Raw genomic sequence first — 25,506 nt, forward strand, 5'->3', positions numbered from 1 at the left:
ATGGGTGAGCACATCTAAAAGCCACAGCACTGTCACGGAGTGCAGTAAAATTCAGAACAGAGTCTGGAAGTGTTCGTTTTTTACAACAGACTCTAAAAGCACACTTCTGGTCACCTGGTCTTAGACTGGCTCTTTATGAGCTGGCTAGGTAAGTCACTGCCCTCCACTAGCTTTATCCAGACATCAACCAAAGTATTACTTTAGGGGTGTTGAAACCAAAATCCAGCATGAATATTTTAAAACAAATGCTTGGAAACACTTGAAAATGAAAATTCCAATATCTGGTTTTATAACATAAACCGGTTTAACTTGGCACCAGGTTAAATTTTTAAATTTCTAGCAATAGCTGATGGTACATACATAAAACCCTGCAAAGTAGAAAAAGCAGGAATAAGGAGAGGGCGAAGGGAATGAGGAGCGAAGCATGACTGAAGCCCCAGCTCTCACTGCACTGTGGGAGCCATGTGCTCTCACACACTCTCCACCCTACTTTCTGAGTTGCTCTGCATTAACAATGTCAACAGCAGCTTCGTGCCAATCTTCATCTTAAACTTTTTAACAGGAAAAAAAAAAAAGGAACACAGGCTTTAAATTCAGTATTTCAGACCTGTTTCTTAGGCATACACAAACTACCACCACCACCTACAATGCTTTGTTTCTATTTGAAAACCCTCTATCTACCTTTTCCTGTGTTTTCTTCCCGTCAGCCACCAGCCAACTCTAGGCATTTGCTATGAATTACATTTTACATCCCACTAGGGCAATATTTTTATTTTTAAAATCCCTTGCATGCTTCTTCATACCAATGTCTGGTGTGGTGTGATTATAAGGAAAAAAATGGCCTAGCTACCATCAAATGAGATCTTCCCATGGTATAGTAATGAGTCTAAGCCTCATGGAGGCTAAAACAACTTTCCTAATGAAACTCAAAGCATCCAGTCCTGCCTAGTGCACACTCCAATTCTTAATGCCACCTCCCTCCTACAGAGACCAATATTAACCACTAACCATGTAAAGAAACAACCTTACATAAAGGGATCTATCACATGACTACAATGGAATATAATGGAGCAAACCTAATCTCAAGTTACTTCAACATTTACTCATTTTTATGAAACAACAAGCATGTAAATAAATCCCTACTGTGTGCCAGCCATGGGCTAGTCAGCAAAGGTTTCACAAATCTAGGCATGGACTCGGGGCCTCATGCCTGTAAAGCCCAAGTCCACCCTCCTCCTTTCTCCCTTGTATGTGTTCTCTGCCTGCATTTCATAGCTTTTCTCTGTATCTACATTCAAGTCCTAAAGCGGGGGGTCAATTAGGTTAATAACTACACACTTATGTAGAATAGGCAAATGAAGGAGGAGGAGGAGGAGGTCAATGGCTGGCACAGATGTGCAGCAATCTAAACTAACATACATCTCTGGTGGAAACACAATTATACAGAGCTCTGGAAAACAGCTTGGCAGTTGTACAAAATCCCACACTGACACTCAGAAAATCTACCAACTCTCTAGTACACATAAAGTTACCTCTACACAGAAGTTCTACATAATCCTTTGGAGCACCATTTCTCATACTTGCATAAAACTAGAACCTGTCAGTTGAGGGTGTGTAGATTCTGAATCACCAATGAAGACCTATGCCCAACACAGGCAACCTGACTTATTCTCAAATGCACTGTACTGAATGAAAGATGTCAGGTTCAAGGGACATTTCTTTTAGGGAACATTCCTACAAGGCAAACCCACAGGAGAGGAAACATCCGTAGCTGGGGAGGGAAGATGCCCAGAGTGCTAAAGGACAGCACATGGGAAGCCTGGCAGGTGAGCACGGTAGGGTGCACACTGGTGGGAAAGTCCATGGGAAAGTCCACTGACTGGCCTCCTTTCTGTCTTTAGAGCTCAGCATTGAACCCATGCGCACCAAGTATACACTCTGTCATTCGGCAACTTGCCCAGCCCTGGACATTTTAAATCTGATCCAGTCATAGTTGCACCTGCCTATAATCTAGCACTTGGGAGGGAGGCAAGAGCCCTGACTTTAAAGCTAGAGGGTCAGTTTATTGTCGCCCAAGCTACACAGTGATGTTCTGCTTTGCAGATAAAAAGGTTTAAAATGATGAGCTGAAATAAGTTATGTTCTTAGGAAAGTCTAGTCTTCAAATGATGTCAATAATAATAATCCAAAATATTTTTCTAAGCCTTTATAATACACCAGATACAGTTTCGTGTATTTGATTTGAATAGGCTTAAACAGTTACAACAATCTAATGGTGTGGGTATTTTTATTTTCCTTATTTATACATTAGGATTCTGTGGCACAAAAATGTTAAGTATCAGTAACAGTAAGTATTAAGAAACAGCCGGTAAGGGGGCTGGAGAGATGGCTCAGCGGTTAAGAGCACCCGATTACTCTTCCAGAGGTCCTGAGTTCAATTCCCAGCAACCACATGGTGGCTCACAACCATCTGTAAAGAGATCTGATGCCCTCTTCTGGTGTATCTGAAGACAGCTACAGTGTACTTGTATATAATAAATGAATAAATTTAAAAAAAAAAAAAAAGAAAGAAACAGCCGGTAACTAGAAAAACTGAGAACTGGCTCTAGGGGTTTTGGTGTTGATGTCTATATTCAGTCTGCATATATATATATATATATATATATATGTGTGTGTGTGTGTGTGTGTGTGTGTGTGTGTGTGTGTGTGTGTGTGTGTGTGAAAAAGATATATATATCTTTTTCAAGACTATATAATTTTTTAATTAGGCACACACTTTAAAAGAATTACACTATGAAAACATAATTATAAACCAAGTTTTAAAACTTTATTTTAAAAGTATTCTGAATTTTAGAAGTTCACAGGAACTTATCTTAAGTGTCTCACATAACACTGCCCAGTAAGACCTTGAAGGGATGGGAGGAATAAGATTCCCAACTTGTACTACAGCAGACTATATTATCACGCCTACTCCAAGTGAGCCAACATTTTCCCACCCAACCACTCTCTTTTTATGGAGTTAATACAAGCTTCACTTACCTAATGATGCCCTACCTAATAGCATGAGCATGACTCTAATAATGCCAACCCATGGCAGTGATTGACACATGCTTAAAATAAGGTATGGCTTCCTGTGGCTGCCATGCCAAACAAAAGGCAAAGCAGAGTACGTGAACCAAGACATGGCCCACTTATGCTTCCCATTCAGTTGTTTATATTATCTCTGGAGTACTCCAATGTGAGGAGAACCCCCTGATATGGGCTAGTGGAATCCACTGAGGATATCTACATGTCCTTAGAAAGGAACCAATTACACTTCACTTCATACTTTCTTGTTGTATGTTGACAATGTGCACTGTTCTCAGTCTGGTTGGAAAGGTAAGTTCACAAACATGACCAATTCGCTGTAAAGCAGGTTATAATAGTGGTATATCATGAAGCATCCATTCACTGGGGGCAGGGATAATTGAGGTATTCAAGAAGGCATCTTCCTGGACAAAGTGGTGGAGGGAACAGAAAGAAAATTCCCCAGAAAAACATACAAGTTTGTGGAAATGTAAAACACAAGCCATAGAGATTTAGAAATCACTGAAGTATAAAGGGACAAGGTGCACAATGTTGGCAAAGCAACACACAAGAGTAGGGGCCTAGGGAGAAAGCTATGTACAAGTCAGGATGGGGAAAACAGCACCTTCATCCTGCTTGACACAAGGAATGGGAAAAACTAAGGAATATGACTCATATTCTAAGACAACAGCTAAAAGTGTCACAAGCGTGGACAGTCTGTCTTTGCTGAGAGCCTTCTCTAAACTTTAAAATAGATAACTCCTAAGACTTATTGGCAAAAAACAAAAAAAGAAGAGAGAGAGAGAGAGAGAGAGAGAGAGAGAGAGAGAGAGAGGATTGAGACATACCACTATCGGTCTTCAAGGCATGTCAGACACACAGCACACCATTTAGTAACCAAACGGTCATGCCACAGTCCATTACCTGGACGCCTCCCCTGTAATGTAAGGAGGCCAAAGGCACATCTACTCTAAGGCCTTGACTAGTTTGAATATAGTCATCTTTTTATCTGCACACTTTATACGGCACACTTGAGGTTTACCTACTTAAGATCTGAAGATTTAGCCCTGCTTGCTGGTGTAGATGTGCAATCCCAGCCTCTACTCAGCAAATCAGAAAGAAAAAAAAAAAAAATCCAAGTTTAAGGTCTACCTGGGCTCTGGTGAATGCCACCATCAGAGCAGCTCTGAAGGACCCAACTCAGTGGTAGAAAAACTTGCAGGGTACTAGGACTAGTCTCCATCAATGCAAAATAAAGCTTACGGACTTCACTTTTTATATACAACTCGAACATCTGTCACATGGAAAAAATCTGTAATCTTGCTCTAACTCAAAGTTGAATTTTAAATACTACAAGGCTGTAAAAGCAAATCATGATATAAAACATCATAATAAAACCCATTACTCTATGTACTAGCCTTTAACAGCTAAAAATAAGCCATATTAGTAACAATGATTCCAGTCAACTGGCCAGCCTCCTCTCAAAGGACCATTAATCTAGCCTGCATCACGCCCTCTTCTTAGACTGCATCATGCTATAGTGGATCCGCACACTTGAGGATTTAAAGAAAAGGCCTTGGCTGTATCCCTTGACAGTGCCGTGTATCCTAAAACAAACACTTCACCTTCCCACCCAATCCAAACTGCAGCCTGGAATGTGTACGATTAGATGAGGACTATTTACAGGTGAAGCAGTGGAGGAGGACACTCCCTTCACTACAGAGTCCCACCATAAGTCACGAGGAAGCATCACCATTCTGGGAAATGCTAACAAGTTCATAATCTGGATCAGTGAACAAATTCAAGGCTGCAGTAAACAACAGACAAGTCTATAATACACGAATAGTGGTGCTTCAGTGATCCACAACTCATTTGTTCACTAGGACAAGTGGTCAGTAAAGTACCACAAATCCAAACATCTCCATTACAAGGAAGCCGCACTTCCTACATTCCACCTACTAATGAAGGAGGCTCGGAAACACCCATCTATTTTCAAAAGAATAGGAAAACCAGTAACTTTGCGTGTGTGCGTGTGCGTGTGCGTGTGTATACATATGCATAAGTATATGTGTATTATAGTGAAACAATTTAGTTAACTACATATATTCCATAAAATATCTTATGTACTTGACAGTCGTGATTCTATTATTAATATAAGTCTAAACTGAGTTTAGATTCTGCAAAATTCCCATTGAAAAACCTTTTGTAAAATATGGTCATTGATGATCAGTGAAATTAAATGAGGTAACATTTTTTTCTTGTATTTGCCACAAGGAACCTATCATAGAAATGTTTGTACATTCATGTTTAGTGCTGCTCTATATAAAAAAAATCGAGAAAATGGAAACAAGCTAAACGCACACCAACCAATGAACGGGTAGTGAGAACCTGGCACACATACACAACGGAATATTATTTAGCTGGAAATAAAAATAAAAATATGAAATTACAGGAAATGAACTTGGAACACATAGAATTAAGAGAAGTGACTAAACTCAGAAAAACAGAAAGTCCATGTTCTCCCTCATATGCAGATAGTGCTGAGAATGCATACATGCAATCCAGTGCAGGGCCTGAGTGTGGGACATTTGACAGCAGACCATGCGGACCATGAGAGGCAACATCAGGTGATAAGGACGGCATGCAGGCAAATGGTAAGTCATGGAAGATACGAAGTTAGTAATCCTAGTTTCAATGTTGTCACTTGGTTTTCTTTTCTGTAGTGGTTATGTATGTAAAAAGTAATCGATGATGAAGGTATAAAACCTAAATGAAGGTCCATAGCTTCATAGAGGCCATCCTAACTATGTACATGTTCACTCGGAGAGACAGAGGTAGGGACTGGGTAAGTATTTGTTGGAGGGGCTACCTTAATGAGGCTGTGTGATGTTTCTATTTGCAAGTTCCCATCGGACAGCCAACATTTTAGAAGCCCCCCACGTGCCCTCACTGGCAAGTCTCTTTACTGGAACTCACTCAGGTATGAACACTACCTTCCCAAGTCGAGGATCTGGCCAACTCTCTAGAAGTTAAAGTTTTATGATGACTCCCAACTGCCACAGCACCTTTGAGAGTCTGAGAGTCTTTAGCTAATAATGGCAGTAGCAGAGTAGTTTGCTTCTTAATTAAAACAACAACAAACACCTACCTAGATAGGTAAGTAGACAGATAGACAGTCAGATAGACAGATGTGTAGGTAGGCAGTGGTTGTTATAGAAAAATAAAAATGACCCACATAAATGGATTATATTCGTGGCAGTGCATACAAGAGGCTACTAAAGTACTGGTCATGTTCTACTTCTTAAGGATTACGACTACATGTATGTTCACCAAGACTATCAATATCCATTCTTCATGTATACACATTACATTAGCAATAACAAGAATATTTTATAGATCTCCCCCACTCTTAAATGAAACAGAAAAGAGCTTTCACCCTTAATTCATTTACTTTTGCATGCATTTTATAACCTAAAGCATTTTAATTACAATAATTTCAAGAACATGCTAATTAATCCATGGTTAGGAATATATTATAATCCCTGATTACTTTATAGAAAATACAATCCTTAAGAATTAGCTGAGATAAATGTATCAGAGAAGTTTATAATTTTTTAAGCAAAACTATTAAACATGTACATCTTGACTCACATAATAAAATCAATTATATATGAAGATATATATTTTTTTGGGGGGGGGAATAGACAATCAGAGCCTGCTACTAAGGTTATCAATGTGTTCCTGTATAAACTCGTAAAGATCTGCTGCCCAAGCATTATTAAACCACTGTTTTCTAACACAGTGAAATACTTCAGAGCCAAGGAATTTCTCTTAAATCCATGTTGCATACTAATTTGTACAGCCCGTTTATTTACAGATAAATGTGGACACATCTATCTACATTTCCTTGTAACTGGTGCGGAAGAGCTTACATATAAACTTCTCTATGCACAAAACAAATACCCACCTAATTTTTTTTCAGAACCTAGTAACATAAATACATCTGTCTTACCCAATAAAGTGGAATGTCTCTTTATGGCCCAAGGAAAGCTATATTTATTTTCCAGTGTCAAAGGACAGAAAGATCAGAGCTAAATAGAACAATCCTTTCCAGAAACCCAGAGCACAGTCATTACCTCTTTCTTCTCTGACGTCTTCTATTTTATTCTCTATGGCATTGTCACATATGTCTTTTATTATAACTTTAAATTATTTCAGGATATAGACTACTAATATAAAATAAATTACAACCTAATGTCGCCATTAGGATGTTATTCATCTTTACTTCCTAGTCAAGCATGGTATCAGGAAACTATTTAAAAATTCCATTCAAAATATCCTGAAGATAAAAATATACTCTTTTTAATAAGCAAATCATCAAGACAAAGGCTTCTTTTAACAAAAATAAGTCAAAAACAGAAAATGTCTCTGTATTGGTTGAACACTCATGAGTCTGCAGAGGAAGCTGGAAAGACAGCCTAGGATCTTCTCTAGAGCCTGAACTTGGAGAAGACAGGACAGGACACTGTAACAGGGAGGACAGGGATACTGTAACAGGGAGGACAGGGACACTGTAACAGGGAGGACAGAGACACTGTAACAGGGAGGACAGGGACACTGTAACAGGGAGGACAGGGACACTGTAACAGGGAGGACAGGGACACTGTAACAGGGAGGACAGGGACACTGTAACAGGGAGGACAGAGACACTGTAACAGGGAGGACAGGGACACTGTAACAGGGAGGACAGGACACTGTAACAGGGAGGACAGAGACACTGTAACAGGGAGGACAGAGACACTGTAACAGGGAGGACAGGACACTGTAACAGGGAGGACAGGGACACTGTAACAGGGAGAGGAAAACCGTGTCACCTCTCTCTTTCCACAGCAGCATGAGAAAATACGATTTTCGCAGGCACAAAAAACACAGATAAACAAGCATAGTAGTTAGAAAGGTCTTACAAGAAACCGAACCACATTGATCCATTCTGATAAAACACAACAGGATTATGAAGGCGCAGAATGGGGCCAAGCTTAGGTTACAGCTACTCACACTAAGCAAGAACTTTTAACACCCAACAGACTCAGTCACGAAGCCTGCTAACTGCTTTTGGGGAAGTCCACTCTGACAGTTCCTAGAACTAGGCAGCAAGGGGAGTGACAAAATGAGTGCTTAATTCATTATCTACCCTTTGGCATCTAGAGACAGACAGAATTGTGTGTCTATATGAGACTTAGCTATGTAAATATTACATGTAAATGTTTGATACACATAGATACTCAGTTCTTAAATCCTGATGCAATCTTTTACTTAAAATGTATCCACAAGTATGCAAAGGAGTAAAGTATATGTCATATTAAGATCTTTTCTACTCAAAATTTCAAAATAGATAAGCAGTCCTGGAGAGAACACCAGAAATGCTATCTCATTGACTTGATGCTGGCCCTACTTTCCAATCAAGTAACTTCATGAAGTTCCACAGAACTGTACTTTTGTAATACATGTGTTTTATCTGTGCAATATTTATAAAAACTGTACATCTAATAATTTAAGTTGGATAGTTTATAAACAACCCAATCAGATACACGGTGCTTATAAGAAAATACAAATGGTCAGTGCCTGCTCTGCCCGTTATATTCTGAAATTGACAGTGCCCTTCCCTTCACTGCTGAAGGAGTATAAGGTAGAACAAGCCTCTTGGGGATGAAGTTTGTTTTTCCTTGCATTTTAAACATGTCCTCTGCTAGAACTCACCTGTAGGAAGTCCGTCCTCTCCCACACTCAGCTCTCTGCTTCCATAATCCCCATCCCTACTTCTTTCCCTTATCTCAGGCTTTTTTCATGACCTCATATTCTGTAAGTATGATTTTACCAGATTTCATGCATGCTTTGACGGTCACTGATGTTTCTGTTTGTCACCCAGTAGCTTGAACTTTGGCTCCTTGTGCCTCTACTTCCTCTGGAGTCTGTGAATACTGGCAAGCATCCATCCCTGGGGCGAGCCCTGGCTAACTAAATGCACTCTGGCAACGCTCTCTGCAGCCGAGTTACATCCCTAGCCCCCTCCTTTGCAGGTAGCTCTGTGTCTCATGAAGGGAGAAACTGAGCATGGGTTTAAACATCAAGTGAATGGGGGTACAGTCACAGTTAGACCAGGACAAAGGCAGACAGAGGCAGGCCAGGTGCTGCTGCTGTCCTTTATGGTCCACACCACCCTGGGTGATTCCTGGGTCCAAAGAAGCTTTGTTGAAGTCTTGGATTTCTGTCAATTTCTGTTGCTTCCAAATTATTTCAAGCAATATGAATTAACATTAAAGTTTTTAGTGAAATGTCACCAATATTTCTCTGTAAAACATAAAAAAAAAACTGTTTCCTGTTATTACAGAAAGATCTCTCTAAGACCTAAAAGTTAAAAACCACATACACCCACACTGAGTGGGACATGACCAACGTGAAACCATCTGAGAAAGGATGACTAGGGCAGCCACGATACCTCCTCCAACGTGAAAGCATCTGAGAAAGGATGACTAGGGCAGCCACGATACCTCCTGGCTGGTATTTTCCAGTTGCTTATTACAGTCCTCAAAATGTTAAGCATAGAGTTACAGTATGCCCGAGGAACCCCATTCCTCAGTGCACACCCAGTGAAATGAAAGCACACATCCAGACAAAATCAATCACAATTCCTAGGCAGTGTTAATATTACAGTCAGAAAGTGGAAATGACACAAAAGTTCATCACTTACTGAATTAGTAAACAATATGTCACAACTCTCAGTGTCTCCAGAACCACAAAAGGAATTAAGAACTGCTACAGGCTACTGTGCAGACTGGCTCCACAACACCATGCTGAAGTAAAAGATGTCAGTCAAAGACTCCTAGGTACTAAAGCTTTGCCCAGAACAGACAAAGCTTTAGAGACAAAGAGTAAGTCAGTGGAACGGAAAGTGACTGTGAGTTCAAAGTTTATTTAGGGAACTAAAAAGAAAGATTCCACATTTAATCAGGGGTGATAACTGTGCAATTCCAACCTATAAGCAGTGACTTGTAAACTTTACATAATTCACCTGAAAACAAGGAAGTCAAATGGATTACCAACCCAGGGATAACTCTAGTCAGTTCTACTGTGAAGATCTCGACTCCTGACGGAAGAGAAATCTTGAGACATCATAAAGAACTTTCACCTCAGAAACTAAGAATAAAGATATTTTAAGCATGTTTCATATGTGGAATGATGGAAGAAAAGAAGCATGGGGAAAGGGGATTATAAGAGCAGAATGAGGACTGATATTGTCAGAGTACAGCCTATGCATATGCAAAACCACTTTGTCACTCTGAGGACTTCGCATTCAGTAACTGAAAAGTTAAAATATGCAAAATAAAGCCAGAGACCAAAAGGAGACCAGAAAATACATAATGTAACATCACTGACAGGAAGAAAGACCATGCACTCAAACACTGCTGCAACACTACTGCGGAGTGACAGTGAATGCTTATTTTCTAAACGGTGCAATTTTTATCGGAATTCGGTATTTCTTTTAATCTTTTACCTACATAGAGCCTATCACTGATATATACCTTTAAGAGTAATAATAATGTTAATCACTAAAGTCTGAAGGTTCGTACTAGAAAACATTGGTCCTATGTTTTAGATATGCGCGAGCTAACATTCAGGCTTCAGTCTCTTTTTCTTTTTCCAAACACAGAATTTCTGATTTTACTGGGTCAGCAGGATGACTAGTTCCCTCATGAAAGTACACTTCTTCAAACAACAAGCTGACCACAGTGCTTGTACAGTCCATAGTCACACCACTGCCCTTAATGAAAGATTTTAAGTTACATGTTACTATAATTAAACAAGCACAATTTCAAGTACTCATTTTAATACACAGGAGCAAAAAGAAAAGAGTCAAATCAGTGCCTTTCTTACAGTCTAGTCTCATGGCAGAATAATATAACCTTGGTATAGTCAAGGACTAGACACCCAGAGTTGTATGCTGAGGTGTGTAGAGCCATGTACATGTAGTCTTTCTTCAAGTCTTTATCAGGTAGGGACTTTATAACTTAGAAAGACACAAGGAACTACTCCTTAGAGAAACACTCACCAGCAGCCTCAAAGGCCCTCTGCTGGAAGCAAGTCTGGAGACTGCCTTTAGGACCTGAGGAAGCCTGCCATGTAGGAGTCACGCCATATCATTTTCACTAATGGAACAAGTTTTCCAAGTGCCGGAGTAACAAGTGGAACCAAAGACATCACAGGCACCTTCTTTTCTAGAAAACACTTCTAAATTGGGAAATTAAAAAACCCTGATAGAATATTAAAGAAAATGTAGCGATACAAGATCCACTTCTCACAGATTATGGAATGGTATTGTTAGTATATTTCTATTAGACTTTATTTCAAAACCACCTTGGATGCCATAATTTTTGTATAGTGCCTTGTAATATAAACAGAATTATGCCACTTTTATCCAAAGCATATCAGATTGAATTCAACCACAAAATTCTCTGCAACTAGTATAAAACACTTTTTTATAACTTATTCTGAAAAACAATGGCTAGATTTCAGTTCATGTACAAACTGTATTTTGTACAAATAATTATAGGGTTAATATCTGGAACGTCTACTTTACTATTAAAATATTACATATGTGACCCTTTTCCTTACACTAGCAGAGAGGAAGTAAGGAGCAGATGGAGAATGACCCGAAACTCTGTCCATGTACTTTCAAGAGTGTTTCATGTAGCGTGTTCCTACCATTAGCAAATAAAAACATAAATGAAGAAATTAACGTGAAGACCTATAAAAATAGTCATTTGGGAACAAAAATTCTGAGATCTGCAGAAAAAGAACTAAAAGTCATAGTATCTTTAAAAGTATTTAAAAGTATAACTTTGCTAATTGGTGGGAAAGGCAATAGTTTCCAGAGCAGCACAGTGCAATCATTAAGGCATTATGACACATGGAACCTCGTCTGCCCAAAGAGGCATTAGAACGGTTTGTTAAAACTCCCATGAAAACTCACGTGTGAACAAACACAGAGCAGCTCTAACCCGGAGTTGCCCTTCCCTATAGCCACCTCATCCACGCCTGGGCCTCTCCTCTCCAGGGTACGTACTAGGGAGCATCACCTGAGAAGCAGGCCAGGCTCGTAGGCTTCAGGCATCAGAGGTTCAGATGCACTGAGGCTGTGAGGCTTTCTGAGACTGTGCAGTTTGTTTACTCATTTGACTTTCACTTAAAGTCACCAGCACAAAATTTTGGCAATAGAAAAATGCCTTAAAATGGGGTAAGCCCTCCTCCTCAATCTGATTTCTGAACTACTTGGCTCTATTTAAATCAAGTGCTTTAAAAATGAATCCTTTCGGAAATCATTAGAAGTCAAAACAGATCTGTCATAAAACTATTTTATATTTTGCTTCACAATCCTCACAACTCTCGAAGCACTCCCTTTTGTAGCTGAACATGACCTCAAAAACACTTAAATGCCTAGACAGCATAGCCAGCAGAAAGCAGTCAATTTAAACCCACATGCTTTTAACTCAAAAGCCCGTGTTCTTTCCAACACAGAACTTCATGTTTCTGTAACAAGAATTCCAGATTATGCGGAATCCATAGTGTAGATAATGAGAAGCACACAGTCTGTATCTCATCAGTTATAAATGGGACCAGGGAGAGGGCAGGGGCTGGAAAGACAGTTCAGTGACCAAGTGTATAATCACTCTTACAGAAGAGTGAAGCACAGTTCCTGACAGCCATGTGAACATTACTTCTAATCTGCCTGAAACCAGAGTTTTCTGTATCTGTATCCTCTTCTGCTCTACACACACACACACACACACACACACACACACACACACACACACACACACACACAATTAAAAAACACTTCTTAAAATGAAAAGAAATGGGCCTGTAAAGATGGTGTTACAACTCATTAACAGAAAAGGAAAGAGAAAAACTTGAGACCGGTAAAGCAAAGCCTGGCTTAAGTGGAGGTTTAACCAATGAACTGAGTATTGTTTAATAAAGACATAGCCAGGGACAAATGCAGGGCAACACCTGTAACTCCAGCACTTAGGAGACAGAGGCAAGAGAAACTGATATACAGTACAGGATTAGCCTTGACTATGAAGAGAGACTCTGTATCAAACAAAACAAAATACACTCTAAAATCAATAAAAACAAATGTGCTTAAGTGAAACTATTAAGTCTAAAAAAAGTTACTAAGTCTGAAACTGTCATGAATATATGCATTATACTTTATTTTTACAACAAAAAGTATTTGTAAAAAAGTAAAATATCCTTCAGATGTTTAACAGAAATGACCTCAAGTGCAAAGTCTAACATTTAAATAAACATCTAAGCTTTTTCTCTAGCTTTAATAACCTAAGATCCTGACAAAGGCAGAATTCAATATATATACTGCTGTAAAAACCCCACAACACGGGGCTGGGGATTTAGCTCAGTGGTAGAGCGCTTACCTAGGAAGCGCAAGGCCCTGGGTTCGGTCCCCAGCTCTGAAAAAATGAACCAAAAAAAAAAAAAAAAAAAAAAAAAACCACAACACCAACAAGCAACAATCTAGAAACTATTTTTAAAAAATCCCTCGCAGATATCAATCATCCCTACAGGCTAACCCGATCCAGACAAGCCCTCACTGAGACTCCTGGGGGTGATCCCGTAAGGTGTCGGGTTGACAATTAAAACTATCCACTGTGATATATAACAGTTACAGGAGACTCAGGTGGGTGGGAACCTTCTCTTCCCTCAGAGCCACTCAGGGCTCTAGGCTCTGCATGTCCTGGTTCATGTTCATCCTGCACAAAGTTTAAGGATGTGAAGGAACAAGGCCTATTGTTTCTAACCACATTCCACTGTCTAGAACTCAGTCACAAGGAAACAAGCTTCATTCTCAGAGAGGGACAGAACAGCATGTAGTGGACAGCTGGTGGCATCTTTAAAGAGAATTCAAAACTGAACTGTAAAGGAGAGTCAAAGGGTTTGGGAAGGGAGCCTCAGATGGACAGACATGAGCCACAGTAGAGGCAACAGTGAGCAGGGCGGTCTGGACACTGTCTCCACAACAGTGAGCATGAGGATGCTTGGGCATATGGCTTCCCAAACGTGCCAAAGCTCTACCTGTCCATGGCAAACTGAAAAAAATAAGTGCAAGTTCATAACTCAGTAAAAATGTTAACATATTACTCAATTCTCTATTACTTTAATGTATGATGTTAGGAAATCGATTTTACATCTTAATTTTATACTAAAATATGTTTAAATATGTTATTTAAGTCTGTGACTAAAGTAATGGCCTTTCCTGACTACAAAACAACTCAGTCTTACCCCATGAGTAAGGGGGACTTAACTTCACCTTTGGTCGGTCTATGTACACGTCAGTGTGCCAGTGTATGCTATTAGACTATTCCTACATTCAGACGGGCAATGCAGCATGAGTTACCAGAGGTGGGCAGAGCAGCTTAGCAGCCAGCAGAAACTATCTACACTCCAAATCCAAGTCCACAAGATGTCAGTCAGACCGTCTTCTGGGTAGCGATGTTTATGCCTACAGTGCTGCGGCAGTCGGCTGTAGTCGAGTCTTCTTCTGTGCAGTGGGCAGTGGTGATGTCAAAGTACAGAGACAAAAATACCCATATACATGGGACACCATAATGCCCTTTTCAAAGCTCAGGAAAAACTGTCACAGAAGGAGGACAAATTTGAGACAAAGAAAGGGGAAAGCAGTCTAGAATCCTGACCTCTGGGCACAGCAGGACTTTCGTGCTCAAACCCTCATAGCATCTGTGGTTCCCATATAAGATCTGCTCACGATTGGTCCTGGCAACACCCTCTGTCCAGTAGAATGGAGAGGGGCTAGTGTGATTCCATGCCCCAACAAGACTGAGGTGGGTGATGTGGGAGAAGAGACATTTTCTTCACTAGGGTAGCCACTGGTAAGGAGCCTACATTCCTGTAAACAAACTCCCACCCACAATCCTGTAAGTTTTCACAATGAGACCCACTAAATCACATGCACACTTAAGCTATGAAGGTGGGAAATGGAGAATGTTGGAAGAAGGGGATTGATGGGGGGGCAAGAAAGAGTGAAGGAAGTGGGTGAACATTATCTAAACACATTACATATGTGCATAAAATGACATAATTAAACCCAATTATCATGAACAATTAATATGTTAATAAAACATTAAGATAAAAATTAGAAAGCAACAACTGAACCATTTTTGATTGTATAACCATGCGATGTGCAAGAAAAACACACTAAACCCCAAAAAAGGAGTTGAAGAGCAGAGTAAATTAAACTGTGAAGGCTCAAAAATGTAATCTCAACACTGGAGAGGCTCAGGCAGAAGAATGGTGTGAGTTCAAGCCAACCTGAGCTACAAACAAGATGAATGCCTGTCTTTAAAAAAGAAAAAAAGAAAAGGAAAAAAACAAGGAAAAAAAGTTAATTAGCAAACTAAAATACACTCTGTTACATAGCGTGAACATAAAACTCCCTTTTTAGTAAAAATACTAAGCTAAAAAAGTGGCATAATATATAATATACACAGTGTGTCTCTGACTACCCATTAGGTTAGAAGGTACCGTTTGTTACCATTATAAACAGCAAGAAAAATGGAGAATGTTGGTGCCCAGAACTTGGGAGACTAAGACAGGAAGACTGCCTCAAGTCTGATGCCAGCCTTGGATAGAGTGATGAGACCCACAGAGGGGGACAAAAGAGGAGGGGGAAAAGTCAGTAAAGAAGTAAAATGATCTGTCTGCTAAGAAAATTCAAGTGTTATTCAACAATAAATGTAAGAAATCTAAGAGTATTAACCTTGAACACTAAAAAATATGAACATTTATAAGTATTAGCAACTAATGGAAATAGGAGCGAATTAAAATAAAAGCTAATTTGTACCCTCTAATAAAAAGTAGTTCTTCCATCTTCCCCCCACATCTACTAACATCCTGGGAACCAAGGCACTGCACTGCACACCTTAAAAGTACCAAGAAACCCACAGCCTGGAAGTCAACGGTAAGAATTCCACTTGCTGCAAACTTAGTGAATGGCTTCAACAAGTGGCAAACGTTCCTGTAACTGTTAGTCATGCATCTCTCCAGCCAGTTTAAAATAAGTAGGCCATGGGAGGACCAGAACAAATGAAGCCAACTGTGATGGAAAACACCTGCTGGTGATTTCTGCGGTTAGTGGCTTCCAAAGGGAGTGCATATCTCTTATCATATCTAATCTTGCCATGCAAATAGTCAAGTACTTGCTGGTGAAAGATCACACTGTGTTGAATGGAACAACTATCTAAATCCGCCACCGATATCAGTCTGTACATCATTAGTCAGGTTTGAAAAGACTTTGCTTAAGTCAAAGTTGGTTTTGTTTTTTTTTTTTAAACTTAAACACATATCGTTGCTATAGTAAAGTATCTAAAAAGTTATTTTCACAAACAGAATTTCAGATCATTTAAACTTAGTTTAACCTACACAACTGGGAAACTCAAATTGTATTTGCTAAATAGTTCAAGTTTTAAAGTGAAGTTACTTTTTAAAATGTCTGGCAGATATATTAGTGTTCTAGCCTCACAGAAGTGTACACAGCCACAGTGTGCACACTGACCACGGGTTTTGTTATGCTCTCACCTGAGTGTGCATGCTATATACTCTGATCACGCCCATTTAGTCATATTAAAATTTTGCAGCTTAGATTTACAGAATAGCCAAACTTTAGTTCTAGACAAGGAACTAGACCTGCCTTAAGAGATTTTATTCTGAATAACACATTTCTCAACAATAGCCATATTCTTCCCATGCCATTATCTTAAAATCACAGTAAATCAGTTAATGCCAAAGCCAACTGTTATATAATAGTGAGAGGTTACTAAAAATGTGACATGAATATCTCCAAAGTCAGACCACAGAACACTGAGTAGACAGACTTGAGCCCCATCCCCTAGGACTACAGAACACAGGGAGCGAACAGACTTAAGCCCCACCTCCTAAGACCACAGAGCGCAGAGTAGACAGACTTGAGGCCCACCACCAGAGGGTACAAATCAGAACTCTTTCTTTTTTTTTTTTTTTTTTTCCTTTTCTATTTTTCGGAGCTGGGGACAGAACCCAGGGCCTTGCGCTTGCTAGGCAAGCGCTCTACCACTGAGCTAAATCCCCAACCCCCAGAACTCTTTCTAAATGAGGCATGTGCCCTCAAATGAGAAGTTTGGGGAGGCTGCAGTCATATGCCAACAATGCTGTCCATACTTAGAATATTTCTAGAACCCCTCTTTGGGAAATCCCTGTAGGATCCTTAGCACATTCTATTGATTGATAAATGCGAACAAATTTCTCATCTTAGAAAGTGTATCTGACTTTTTGAATCACTTAAAAATTCCTGAGGCATGTAATAAAAGATGCAGTGCAATCTATACCCGGTGACAAAACGTGCTGTAAACACAAGGCAAGGAGACCAACTTTCCTGGGACTCGACCTTGGAAAGGTAGTAACTGCCCTAAAGCAAATTTCTCATTGCTATCAGAGGACTCTAGCCTCAAGTAAACAGTCCACACAAACCTACCTCTCATCTCACACCCAGTAAACAAAGATTCTAAGAAGGAAAAACATTGCCCTAATTTACTGTAATATTTAGTAGCAATTTGAGAAGTTTAGGTTTCTTAACCCTAGTTCACTATTCAATAGTCTTTCTTATATGCTTTATTGCCTATAGGAAGAAGAAAAAAGCCTCATTTCGTTGTGTTCTAGTTCAAATTATAAGCAGTTTGCTTCACCATATGCTAATACCATGAAACACTACTATCTCCAAAGACCCAAACAAGTGGGAGTGCGCAGTCCTGATGGTGAAGCTTCAGAACTGTGACCCAAAATAAGCTTCTATTTACATGGCCCATCTCCATATTCATTACAGTGAAGGAATCTTTTCCTATTTGATGTACATATCCAGAAGAGGAAAACGTCCAGGCAAACCCTGTGAGGGATTATCATGATTAGGTTAACTGTATATTTGAATTATCTACCTTAGATTAGCCTCTGAGCACTCCTCCTGTGAGGGATTGAGAAGACCGGCCCTAAAAATGGGGAATACCATTCCCTGAACAAAAGACATTATGGGTCCTATAGTGTGTTACAATGAATAGAAGCTGGAAAGATGGTGCCACACTTAGAACCACACGCTGCTCTTGAGAGGTCCCTCCCTCAGTTTGCTTCCCAGAACCGACATAGGCAGCTCATGACCTCCTGTAACCAGGACTCTAAGGGATCCACTACCCTCTTCTAGTCTTCTAGGGCGGGTGGGCGGCGACGCACGCAGGCACGCACACATGCACGAGGGGATGGAGAGACACAGAGAGCGCAAAGCACAGGCATCCAAGGCTCTTAGTCCTGTCTGTGGACACAAAGAAAGCAGCTGCTCCAAGCTCATGCTGCCGCGACTTCTCTACCATGGTAGACTGTATTCTGGAACTGTGAGCCAAAAGAAATTCTTCCTTCTTTAAGTTGCTTTTGAAAAGCCACAGCACATGTAAAGTAAGACGTGTGTCCTTGCCTCATTACTCTTCTCAACAACCCAGTTAGACAGACATATGACATCATTTTTAAAATAAAGAAACCGGGGTTCAGTCAGTTCCTATAAAAGTCACAAAGTGACAGGTTGTATTTTCCAAAGATAGTTATAAGGTATCTCCTATGTTCGTTTTCTTTTTTTTTTTTTTTTTTTTTTTTTTGGAGCTGGGGACCGAACCCAGGGCCTTGCACTTGCTAGGCAAGCGCTCTACCGCTGAGCTAAATCCCCAACCCCCCTATGTTCGTTTTCTTAACAAATGTTTCACCTGATAGTTAAGCATTGCTAGAAAAACTGCAATACTCAAAACAGAATCCTCATATATCGCATACCCACATTCCCCTAATATAACATCTTAACATTAGATTCATATATGTGATGACTATTACTGTGAACCAATATTAATACATCTGTATTAATTAAAATGTTGTTTACATTGCCCTAGTTTTATCCAATGTTGTACTTCTGAGACAGGGACCATCAGAATACCAAAGTTGATTTTATTATCTATGTCTCCTAGATTGATGCTGACCACCGCCATGACAACTTCTGTTCTTGTTACTAATGACCTGAAAAGCCAAAATGCTGAGATTTGAACCTAGATAGAGTACATTTCAGTCACAGTCCTAAATTAATAACTATCTTTGCGTTATTTATATATAGGAAGAGAGAGAGAGAGAGAGAGAGACAGAGACAGAGACAGAGACAGAGACAGAAAAGAAAGAAAGGGAAGGAAGGAAGGAAGAAGGAAGGAAGGAAGGAAGGAAGAAAAGGAAAGAAAGAAAGAAAGAAAGAAAGAAAGAAAGAAAGAAAGAAAGAAAGAAAGAAAGAAAGAAAGAAAAGGAAAGAAAGAGGCACCTCCATGCTGGCCAATGCAGTGAGCCCGACATGGCAGGCATACACGCTTTGGACATTGTTCCAGTGATGGTCTCACTCTGCAGTATATTCTGTATGTGAATGAGCTGCAATGGTGTGTTGGACCATGTTTCTAACATATGTGACTTTTAAACATGAGTACAAATTGTCCCCGATGACAGGGCTAAGCAAGCTATATTAACTTATCTTTAAATTGCTATATTCACTTCCTGCACTGTTACGGAGTATTTCTTTAATTCAAATCCTACTTGCTTTCATTGAATGGTAGGAGTGCGTGTTAAGTATTAATAGATTCATTACACACATTACTTAGGGTTAACTTGCGGCCATTGCTAATTATAACAGGCTTGGGGGAAAATCTAACCTACACCGATTAAAATTCTATTTATAAAGGAAAAAAATCAAAACCACAGAAATAGTGCTGAGTTCAGTAAGTGCCAAATGCAATCCCTATTTAGATGTTGGTCTTACTGCAACACTGTAATTACCAAAAGAAAAAAAAGTGAATTTCTAAGTGTTTCAAGATGAAATGGTCTTTGAAGAATTTTTAAGGCTCGTAATTATTTTCCTAAAAAGGTAAATCATCCTTTATTAAAATACTAATTCCAGAAGTTAACACATATTGAATCCTCAATTTTATTCTTAAATAGGAAATGCCTCTAAAATTCAGAATCTCAACTCCTAACCAAAAATTCCCAGGCATCAGAGGTCAATGCTAACTTCCTCCAGCCCTACAGGATAATGCAAACCCTACAGAATGGGGTGCTAAGATTCTTCGTGTAAGTCAGGGTATCAAGGTATCCGTCTAAACTGACTGTCCAGAGAAAGGCTATGGCGACCACACAGCCTCTACTTCCTTACGCTCCCGCTTCCTCTCCAGTCAGCACAATCAGCTGTCCCTATCTGCCATCACATCAAATCTACCTGACAAAAGCAGAGTACTTCCGTGATGCTACATCCAATAGGCATTTCTTCCTCATTTTAATCTACCTCTTGGGGTTATTCTATACATGCTTATTCCCTCTTCAAGATGCTAGTCTCACTCAGCTTTTGTGACCCCTACCTCAGTGGTTCTACCAGCTAGAGGGGCTCTTCCTCTACTATAAGACCTTCAAAGTCTGAGGTATTCCATTCCTTAGACCTTGTTCTGGTCTTTCTCCATGGTAACCATATGGTGATCTCTCACTACAGATACCCAATGCAATGCTCTCTAAGTGCCACACTTGCTTACTGGACACTTGGACAGTAAGCAATCCAATAGTTCTGTCCTATCTACCATATCTAAAATAAACACACTATCACCCTTCTCCTACATGGTCCACTGCTCACAATCTTTCTCCAACTCAATAAAACAGAACAGCACCTACCCCGATGCTCACAAGCCAAGTTTATTCTTCTCTTTCCCTAATTCTCTAGATTCACTAAAGTCAGCATGGGGCATGGTAGCTTTATCTCCAATCTAGTCTATCATTTCTTTGCTGCTGCCACTTTTGTCAAAATACTCACCTCTTGCTTATGCCACTGTTGATTCTCCTTCTTTCCTTCTTGGACAAATGGCCAACATATCCAGTCCTTTCATCATCCTGTAGACAAATGCAGATCTGACTGCACAGTTCTAAGGGTTTCATTGGCTTTCCCTTTAGTTCTTATGGTTGTGAGGGTGTTAATCAATTTAAATGCAGAGCATATAAACTCAACAGGACTTTATGGAGTCTCAGGAATTACAATCTAGGAGGCTTAGACTGGGAAAGCTCCAAATAGTTAAACAAGAGTAACAAGAGTGGAAAGAAAGTAAAAGTTTTTGTATAGGGTTGAGAGGGCAGAGGGCCTATATAGGCAGCAGACTAGGAAGTGTTCACAAAACAGTAACAATAACAATATCATTTTATAGGCCTGTGTACAAGTAACTCTTTGGTTAATCCCATGTTCAGATACTTACAGTCAAAGAATCAAAATGGCCAGAGTTCCCATGTTGCTGTCATGGTTAATGTTGCCTTTATTTTATAAGGGCTGTCAACACTGTTCACTGCCACTTATGCCCCTAGCACCGTACCCAGCACACATGGAAAGCTTAGATTCTACTTGCTGAAAGGCTTAGTTTTAAAAGGAGGGTTGGCAGAAGCTGGCAGTTAAGTTGCTATAGACACTTTGGGGAAAGCTTCAAAAAAATGTGGTTCAGTGGATCAAAATATCATTCCATTAGTAGTTCCTTTAATACTTCTGGATTTATATCCTTTCTAGGCAAAAGCAGCATTAGACAAACACAAAAGTACAACAGGCAATGTCACTTTAGACCCAGAGTACTTTCTCTAGCTGCTGATGTGCCTTCATGTTCTGCCTCAATTGATACAGATACAGAAAGCAAGTATTATTTCTACTTTACAGATATGGCCACTATGGCTTGAAGAGGAAAATTACCCCACAGATATTTAGTGGGGTAGTGGAGATTAGAACCTAGCTCGAGACTTCCCCAGTTAACCCTTTCTTACCTCTCCCTCCTGTTTCGTGTGTGTGTGTGTGTGTGTGTGTGTGTGTGTGTGTGTTGGTATACATTTTCAGTCTGTAACACCAAAGAGCCTGCAGATATAAGCTGAAGTCACCTTAGTTCCAGCTGTCAGCTTTGGTCAGAGAAGTCTCTTCATGTGTTTAACAGTAACTATAGAGATGCAAAACTGGTCCAAGCCCCTAGAATAGGCAACTGTTGGACTGCTGAGTGCTCAGCATAACCAGATCAACCCCATTCAATACTCAGAGAACGTCCTGGGAAAGAGGGAAAGAATCTAAGGGCTGGGGGGTGGTTAGAGTACTGTGCACTGCTGTCCTTCACACAAGACACAGCCACAGCGCTCAGGGTCACGGCGCCAGAATTACCTGCACAAGGTCTGTACAAGACTGGGCTTGTCAACATCCTGTCATGGCAGCATGGTTCACCAGGGCCCACACCCCTTGGGGGATTGCTAGGTAGTTAAGGGGTGCTGGGAGAAGAAAAAAACAATTTCTTCTATGCTCTCCCATGAATACTCTCTCACACACAATCCTGTAAATACCTTAATGAACTTCTGTGGGCAGAAAGACGTGAGATAGAAGTAGACCAGTTAGGAAGAGAAGGGGAGTCAGCAGAGCAAGAGGAAACGAGAGGAGTAGTGGGGATGAATGTGATCAGAAGATATCAGACATGAAACTGTTGTAATGAAATCGTTTTGTATAATTAATACATGCTGATAAAAATACTAAAGGCTAACCTATCTGCTGAAAACGTATAAGCCCTACATATATCATCTGATGAGATTTTATGAGGTAAACACAACCAGACTAAGATAAAGCACCACGGGACCCTGCGGCCTCCTTCCAGCACTTCCCATAGTCTTCCATTCCTCATACCTACAGGACTCAGCCATGTAGGAAAACAGAGGGAAAGTATCGCCTTCTTCACAGGTGCACAGTATTCCACAGGACACACACAGCAAAGTGTATTTCTAGTCCCTGTACCTTCTTTTGTGCCTTTCTGGATTTAATTATATTAATAGTGTCATTATGAATATTGTTTTTGGAAGAAACTCAAGACCCAGATATGGAACAGGACTCTGAAGCAGCAGAGAAATTAGGCAACCTAACAAGATCCCACAAAGCATATCCCCTCTAGGCACTCAGGTCAGAAAAATCTATCTCAATTTTAACATAAAATTTTTAATTTTTATGTGATACAAAATAAAATCTTAGGTACCAATACTATGCAAAATAAGATTATAGTTAATGGCTACTACAGTTACTTAATTAAAAGCTTTTCAAATAAAATTCAATCTTATCTCACTTGCAGAAGCCAATAAGACTAATGATAATATTTGGGGTAGGAATATTTTCATAATAGGTCTACTTTACAGATACTTGCCTACTCTGCTGTCAAATAAAAACTTGACTGGCAAATGAAAAACTAAATGTGGAAAGACAAGTCTTGCTCATGGGCAAGCGCATTCCAAAGCACCGCACTTCCGAGTCGGCGTTTTCCTACTGGAACTGTAAGACATGATAGCTAGATGGAGGTTTTACATCACCCCATATGTCAATCATCTCAAACGTGCCTGAGAAGAACACTAGCAACACAGTCTTCAACCACCATGGGCAAAGCCTAGTGTGGAGCTATGCTCTACAACCTTCTCCTATCACCCCCACCTGTGTGGTAACTATCCCGACTGAGAGACACCTCCTATCCCCGTCTTGTCTGTCAATCACTTGTATGACTGGCTTATGCCTATTTTTTATCTGTCACCAACACTTGATTCCCAGGTCATAGGCCACAGAATTCAGACCACAATTTATTTCTTAATTCATATACCTTAAGTCCTTTTCCATTCTTCACAGATAGAAATGGCTCTGATTTCACCGAAAGGTCAATGGACTTGGGATTCTCTTCAGCTCCTCCTTTGGCTGAAATGTTCTATAACCCTCTCCGCCCTTCCCGACTTTGAACCTACACCGTGCGCCTCTGAGCTGCTGTCCTTCAAGGAAGGCTCCCAGTTTCCCTCCTCCTCATCATGCCCCTCATTTCTAATTGACTATAACTAGAGAGTGGGGAGATGCTGATAGCTAGTCTGCGGGGACACAGGGAACAGAAGAGAATAAGGAGGCCAATCGTCATCAATCTATACCTTAATGAGATGTAAGTTAGGGACCACATGAGTGCACTGGAGCAAGTAACTGTCATTAAAAACAGTAACAAAGAGCAAACAGAACACACACAACTTCCCAGAAATGAGAAACATCTCCTTATACAAAATATGACATCTGATTTTCTGGAGGTTCACCTTATTATTCTAGGAACTAGAAATATCCTAAATTGTGTCCACATTAACAGTCTGGCCTACAGCCTAGAATAGTTAAACAGCTTGTTTTAACCTGAGATTAAGGTATCAACAGATGGAGAAAGCAATTTCTATTTAGTCAGTGACCAAAACTAAAAAGTCATGACCAGAGGGTCTCCAGCTCACAAAGGTTTTAAAGAAAGTAACATCAGTAAAGACAGACATCTTTATAAAGAGCCTTACAAGAAGAAAGGAAGAAAATTCTAATATCCAGACAGGCTTAGGAATCTGGCACTTGTATTTATCAGGGACAGGGTCTCACCATGCAGCTCAGGCTGGCTTTGAACTGTCTGGCAATCCTGTCTCATGCTCCCAAGTGATACAATTGTGTCCAGCCTAAGCCATCACTTCTGCAATTGAAACTTACAAGAAGACACACTTTTAAGAGCAACAAGGTAAAAGCAGTTAAAAGCTAGGTGTGTTGAAATGTATATAAGAAATACTCAAGTTAATAAAAAAAAAAAAAAGATAATAGCACTTGTAAAGATCTCCCCATTGCCTATGTTACTCCTGTGAAAAACACTCACTTTCATGAGTATTTGCTGAGATGAATGATCTCTATTTTTTTGAAGTAAAATAAATATCTTGAACTAAAAAAAAAAAAGCTAGGTGTGATGGCAGCTGCCTGGCCTTCTGGCCTTGTGCTGGAGGCAGAGGCAGGAGAATCATGAGGATAGCCTTGGCTACACACCAAGTTCCAGGCTCTTAGGGTCACTTGAAAGCCTGACTTGACAAAAATAAAAAAAAAAAGAGACTTGAGCTCACCTGATACAGACAGCTAGGTACTGTTCAAAAGCTGGATGTCAACCTGGAAAGCAGCTAGAGTCACTGACCGCTACCAACCCCATCGTTAACTTACAAGAGCTGTCAGGGTTCCTCTACTTTCCATACGATCTTGGGCAAATTATTTAGGTTTTCTGAATCAAAAACTTCCGTGTGTTTGCTGTTGGTAGTAGTTGGTAGTGATTGTTTTTCAACATGATCTCAAGTGGCCTAAGCTGGCCTTGACCTCCTGAAGCTCCTGTTTACACCTCTCAAGTGCTGAGAACACTAATAGGAACCAGGTGCCTGGCTCTCAATGTCTACACTAGAGGTACAGAACTAAACTAA

General features: G+C 40.1%; 1 protein-coding gene across 8 annotated transcripts in view; it reads right to left on the reverse strand.

Annotated features, from left to right (window-relative positions):
* Lclat1 (lysocardiolipin acyltransferase 1) overlaps positions 1-25,506 on the reverse strand; it is a 144,328-nt gene that overhangs the window by 91,283 nt on the left and 27,539 nt on the right. The window contains exon 2 of one of the 8 annotated variants that reach the window (XM_039113079.2): positions 21,044-21,120. The exons of the other annotated variants lie outside the window; for them this stretch is intronic. The gene's annotated coding sequence lies outside the window, so the exon portion shown is untranslated. The remainder of the gene's footprint in view (positions 1-21,043; positions 21,121-25,506) is intronic. 8 annotated transcript variants of the gene reach the window in all.

Source organism: Rattus norvegicus, chromosome 6, assembly GCF_036323735.1.
Source record: "Rattus norvegicus strain BN/NHsdMcwi chromosome 6, GRCr8, whole genome shotgun sequence".
In the NCBI taxonomy this organism is placed as follows: domain Eukaryota; kingdom Metazoa; phylum Chordata; class Mammalia; order Rodentia; family Muridae; genus Rattus; species Rattus norvegicus.